The sequence below is a fragment of the Phalacrocorax carbo genome (genome assembly GCF_963921805.1).
Source record: "Phalacrocorax carbo chromosome W unlocalized genomic scaffold, bPhaCar2.1 SUPER_W_unloc_4, whole genome shotgun sequence".
NCBI classification, from domain to species: domain Eukaryota; kingdom Metazoa; phylum Chordata; class Aves; order Suliformes; family Phalacrocoracidae; genus Phalacrocorax; species Phalacrocorax carbo.
The window spans coordinates 846,141-852,818 of record NW_026990255.1 but is presented as its reverse complement, the minus strand read 5'-3'; positions in this window follow the sequence as shown (position 1 = coordinate 852,818).

The following is a 6,678-nucleotide window of genomic DNA, read 5'->3' as shown; positions in this document are numbered from 1 at the left end:
AATTATTTAGCAATAACTCTGAACATATTTTAAGATATTCTGGGTACTGCTGAAGTGCACACTACCACTCTACCTAATATTACAGATGAAATATTCTATAAGCAGCTGGGAGAAGTCTCATGATCACTAGCCCTTGTTCTCATGGGGTCTTCAACTTACAAGATGTCTGCTGGAAATACAATACAGTGGAGAGGAAATGGTCTAGGAGGTTCCTGGAGTGTGTGGAAGATAACTTCCTGACACAGCTGGTGAGTGAGCCAACTAGGGAAGGCACCCCACTGGACCTGTTTGTGAACAGAGAAGGACTTGTGGGTGATGTGATGGTTGGAGGCCATTTTGGGCATAGTGATCATGAAATGATAGGGTTTTAGATTCTCGGAGAAGTAAGGAGGGTGGGTCAGCAGAACTGCTACCTTGGACTTCCAGAGGGTGGACTTGGCCTGTTTAAGGGCCTGTTTGACAGAGTCCCTTGGGAGGCAGTCCTGAAGGCCAAAGGAGTCCAGGAAGGCTGGACATTCTTCAAGAAGGAAACCTTAAAGGTACAAGAGCAGGCTGTCCCCATGTGCTGAAAGATGGGCCAGAAGGGAAAAATACTGGCCTGGCTGAACAGAGAGCTTTGGCTGGAACCCAGGAAAAAAGGAGAATTTATGACCTTTGGAAGAAGGGGCAGGCAACTCAGGAGGACTACAACAATGTCATGAGGTTATGCAGGGAGAAAATTAGAAGGGCCAAAGCCCAACTCGAACTTAATTTGGCTACTGCCATAAAAGGCAATAAAAAATGTTTCTATAAATACATTCACAGCAAAAGGAGGACTAAGGAGAATCTCCATCTTTTATTGGATGTGGGGGGAAACAGAGTGACAAAGGATGAGGAAAAGGCTGAGGTACTTAATGCGTTCTTTGCTTCAGTCTTTAATAGTAAGACCAGTTCTTGGGGTACCTAGGCCCCTGAGCTGCAAGACAGGGACAGAGAGCAGAATGAAGCCCCCATAATTGAAGGGGAAATGGTTAGCAAGCCAAGGGTACTGAGGGAGCTGGCAGAAGTGCTCACCAAGCCGCTTTCCATCATTTATCAGCAGTCCTGGCTAACAAGGGAGGTCCCCGTTGACTGGAGGTTAATAAATGTGATGGTCATCTACAAGAAGGACCAGAAGGGGGATCCAGGGAACTACAGGCCTGTCAGTCTGACCTTTGTGCTAGGGAAGGTCACGGAGCAGATCATCTTGAGTGCTGTTACGTCGCATGTACAAAACAACCAGGGGATCACGCCCAGTCAGCATGGGTTTAGGAAAGGCAGGTCCTGCCTGACCAACCTGATCTCTTTCTATGACCAGGTGACCCATTCAGTGGATGAGGGAAAGGCTGAGGATGTTTTTTACCTGGACTTCAGTAAAGCCTTTGACACTGTTTCCCACAGCATTCTACTGGAAAAACTAGCTGCTCATGGCTTGGATGGGTGTATGCTTGGCTGGGTAAAAAAAACCTGGCTGGATGGCCAAGCCTAGGGAGTTATGGTGAATGGAGTTAAATCCAGTTGGTAGCTGGTCATAAGTGGTGTGCCCCTGGGGCTCAGCATTGGGGCCAGTCTTGTTTAATATCTTTATCAATGATCTGGATGAGGGGATTGAGTGCACCCTCAGTAAGTTTGCAGATGACACCAAATTGGGCAGGAGTGTTGATCTGCTTGAGGGTATAAAGGCTCTACAGAAGGATCTGGACAGGCTGGATTGATGGGCTGAGGTCAGTTCTACAAAGTTTAAAAATGCCAAGTGCTGGGTCCTGCACTTGGGTCACAACCACCCCATGCAAGGCTACAGGCTTGGGGAAGAGTGACTGGAAAGCTGCCCAGCAGAGGAGGACCTGGGGGTGTTGGCTGACAGCCAGCTGAATGTGAGCCAGCAGTGTGCCCAGGTAGCCAAGAAGGCCAACAGCATCTTGGCTTGTATCAGGAATAGTGTGGCCAGCAGGAGTAGGGTAGTGATCATGCCTCTACTCGGCACTGGTGAGGCTGCACCTCAAATAGTGTTCACACGTGAGCCCTTGTCATGGTTCAGCCCTAGTACTTCGTCCTTTCTGCCTCCTCTTGTCGTGATGACCCTGCTATTCCATCATCTCTTCCTAAACAAGTTGATTTTCTTTTACAAGATTCCTTCTTGTGTATAGGAGCAATTGATACTATTCGTTACTCACTTGCTGTAAATATCAATCACAAGTGTCTCCGTTAAGATCAGAAAGAAGATCAGCGCTTCTACTCCTCTGTCTGGGGATTTGCTTTCTTGAAACTGGAGCAGCAGCTTTCCTGGAAGAGCCTCCCTGAGTGACTGTTCTCTCTTGCAGTTCACATACCTGTGCCTCTAGGGTCGGGGTAGGCTTGCCATCTCACCTCCTCATATCCTCTCCGTGGTCATGCAGGTAAAACCATAGGGTGCCCCATCATCTTTATCCTCTCCTTTGAGCAAAAAGACACTCATTCCTAACAGCTGAGACACTAGTACGTAAATGTTGGGAGTAGGATGTATCTTCTTTGAGTTGCTGGACCTCTCGGGATAGTTTCTCCACAGCGGAGACAAGGCAGGAAGAGGTATTTGCTTCATACTCCCAGAGTCTATCAATCACCTCTGCCACTGTTCGTGCCTTGTCCTCTCTCCAGGACATTACTGCCAATGAGTTTGCATGTGAAGATGGTGCACGCCATACTAACTTTTGCTGTATGGGTCATGTGAACTCGGCTTCATCTGGTTCTTTGGATGACCGTTGATCATCCAGGTCACCATAAATCACCTCAGGCACAGCTAATTCCCTTAGATACTGGATGCCTTTCTCCATAGTTGTCCATTTTCCTAGGCAATATGTAACATCTTTGAAGGGATACCTTTCCTTTACTCCTGACAGGAGTTGCCTCCAGAGGCTGAGGGCTTGTGTCCCTTTTCCAATTGCTTTGTCAACGCCCCCTTCCCCAGGAAGGGATCCCAGTTGTTTGGCTTCTTTTCCCTCTAGTTCCAGGCTACTGGCCCCATTATCCCAGCATCGGAGCAGCCAGGTGACAATGTGCTCACCTAGACGACAGTTATAATCTTTTTGCATATCTCGCAACTCACTCAAGGACAGGGATTGGATAGTCTCTATTTCATTTATGGCTTCTTCCTCCTCTTCTCCTCTTGATGGCCCTGCTTCTTCATCATCCCTTTCTAAGCAAGTTGACTTCTGCTTCCAAGTTTTCTTTTTGTGTATGGGGGCGACTGATACTGGCACGGGTTGATTCTCTGATTCAGCTCCAGTACCTGTCATCAGGGTTTGAGTAGCCACAGTGCTTGTCCTGGGGGTTTGAGTGGCTGCAGTGCCAGTCACTTTGCCTTTCAATCCAGAGACTTTCTCTTCCCCTTGGGAGCACTGAATACTGTTGAGCAGGGCTCGGTATGCATGGGCCAGACCCCAGCATGTTGCAGTTATCTATGTCTCTCTGGAATTCCCAGCATAACAACATACTTTCTCCAAATATTCTACTAGTTTTTCAGGATTCTGCACTTGTGCAGGGGTGAAACTCCAAAACACTGGGGGTGCCCACTGCCCTAGGTATTTGCCCATGCTATCCCACATGCCCTGCCACTCGTAACTATCAAGCCTCAGGGCAGGTATCAGGGTGATATTCTTCAGTTGCTTTCTAACCTTAGTCAAAACCAAAACAACCTGCCCAAAAACTAACAATAAGTGCACCTTAACCACCCAAGGATGTTCAAGATACAAAAGGTTGTTGCAATAAAGGTGGAGACATCACAGAAAAAAGTAGCAAAGATACCATTCTGTATTTCCTCCATATAAAATCTCTCAGAGGAGGAGGTAGAATTGATAACTGCCTCAGTAAGGTGGTATCTTATGTACAGTAACAGTTCCCACACAAATCCCAACTACCAGATTAAGCTGAAAACCAGTGTTTGCATAACAAATCTCTTAGGCAAAACATCACTAATCACAGCAGACTAAACAAACCAACACCAATCTTTAACACAAACTGCAAAAATGAGAACATGGTGCTGTGACCAGCAGCTGTTATTATCCCAAACCCTCTGAGCCCCACATTGGGTACCAAGAGAGACTGTTGTGGTTTAGCTGGCAACTCAGCCCCACACAGTCGTTCACTCCCTCCCCCACTGGTGGGACCAGGAGAGAAAATCAGAAGAGTAAAGCTCACAGGTTAAGATAAGAACAGTTTAATAATTAAAATAAAACAATAACAGCAACAATAATGCAACAGAAAGGAAAACAATGAGAGAAAGGCACAAAACCAAGGGAAGGACCAACCAAGACAAACTACACATGCCACACACACTCACCAACCAAACACCACCCATCACCAAGCTTCCACCCCCCTCATTAATATACTGGTCATGGTGTCACATGTTATGGAATGAACATCCCATTGGCCAGTCAGGGTCAGCTGTCTTGGCTGTGGCCCCACCCCTCCCAGCCTCTTGCCCACATGGCAGAGCATGGGAAGCTGGAAAGGTCCCTGACTTCTACAGGCACTACAGTGAAGAGAATTAACTCCTTGTCAGCCAAAACCAGCACAATGTTTCATGATATGGAATATCCCTTTGGCAATTTTGAATCTGTTCCTTATCTGTGGCCCCTCCTGGCTTCTTGTGCACCTGGCAGAGCACGGAAAGCTAGAAAAGTCCTTGATTAGTATAAGCGCTACCCAGCAACAACTAAGACATCGGTGTGTTATCAACAGTGTTTTCATACTAAGTCCAAAGCACAGCACTATACCAGTTACAGTGCAGAAAATTAACTCTATCCCAGCTAAAGCCATGATAGCCCCTCAGTACAAGAAGGACATTGAGGTGCTGAAGTGTGTCCAGAGAAGGGCACTGAAGCTGGTGAAGGGTTTGGAGAACAAGTCATATGGGGAGCAGCTGAGGGAACTGGGATTGTTTAGTCTGGAGAAAAGGAGGCTGAGGGGAGACCTTATTGCTCTATACAGCTACCTGAAAGGAGGTTGCAGTGAGGTGGTTGTCAGTCTCCTTTCCCAAGTAACAAGTGATAGGATAAGTTGTGCCAGGGGAGGTTTAGATTGGATATTAGGAAAAATTTCTTCACTGAAAGGGTTTTCAAGCATTGGAAAAGGCTGCCCAGGGGGGTGGTTGAGTCACCATCCATGGAGGTATTTAAAAGACATGTACACATTGTGCTTAGGGTCATGGTTTAGTGGTAGACTTGGCAGTGTTAGGTTAATGGTTGGACTTGATCTTAAAGGACTTTTCCAACCTAAATGATTCTATGAAAGGGAAGAGTGAAAAAGTAACATGCAGAGATGTAGGTAAATTAGTCAGTAATTATTTCCCTCCAACACTAAAACATTGCAGTTTAAGCATAGCAAAAGTTTAGATGGGACTTAAATGTAGCTCCAGAGTAACACGTCACAGCGTTATAAGCCAGTATTCAAACTACATGGTAAGGTGTAGGGAATACATTCCTGTTCTCTTGTGTAAGAAAACCTGCCCAAGTTCTTAAATCCATGTCAGGTTAAATTAGACTATTTTAAATGCTTTTTGTCTTTTTTTTTTCTTTCCCTCAAGAAAATGTACACTAATCTTGGACACTGAAAAGTGCTGTATTATTTCTAAGATCTTACATTTCTGTCAAAGGCCAGAACTATTTAGTGCTGTGGCTTCCTAGGCCCAGCATGCTTGTTTTTGCAATGGCTGGCAAAATAACACTTCAGGGAAAGAAAGGATTTTTTTTTTAATTAGATAGGTGTGCAAGCTGATAGAAAGCTGAACAGCAAAAGCAGTAATTTGCCAAGTAATTTAAATGAGCTTTGCTTCCCGTTCTTTAAGAGCTAAGATGACAAGGTACAAGATCAGCATCTTCAATAATGGTTGATACAAGGTGCAAAATAAAATACCTATAAGAAAAATTTTGATGACAAGCTACACCTCCGTTTTTCCAGTTGTTTAGCATAAAGATCAATGTTGTTAGACAAAACAAATCATAATGACCAACCCCACCTAGTCCTTTCTTGTTTTGATGGAACTAATTGTTAGCCATGCAATGCTGGAGTCATAAAACCAGTTTTAGTATATTGAGTATATGTATATACAATGTAAACTTCTCCCCCCCAACTCGGTAGTTACTTAAGCTACTTATATTTCCATTAAAGTAATCTCAGGACACATCCACTTCTACCACTAAAGTCTTTATGGTGCTTGGCTAGTTGGTGCATAAATAGTCCACAAAACGCAAGGTAGCAAAGACTACAAACATAAACCCCAACAACCAGTTTGCTAAAACACTTTTTACTGGTTCTTGGATTTTTCTTCCCTCGCTACAGAGAAAAGTAATTTAGAGCTTCTAGCAAATCTTGGCCTTCCAATAAAGGGGGAGGACCAGGATGTCTCAACAAAAACATGCTCTCCTGCTGCTTTTGTGCTATGCTGAATTTATGGGCCTCTTCCTGCCCTGCAGCATGGCTGCTTCTCGCCACCCTCTCCTTTGTGCCTTAGTGCTGGCACACATTTGCCTGCTACGCAAACAGATTTAACTCAGTTCATTAACTTGGCAGAAGAACATCACTTCCTTTTGGTTCAGTTATTAACTCTGCTATCTGTGTCGTCAGGTGAGCTCCAGAACTAGCACAGGGAAGGAACATGGAGCCAGGGAGCAGAACTGCCTCACA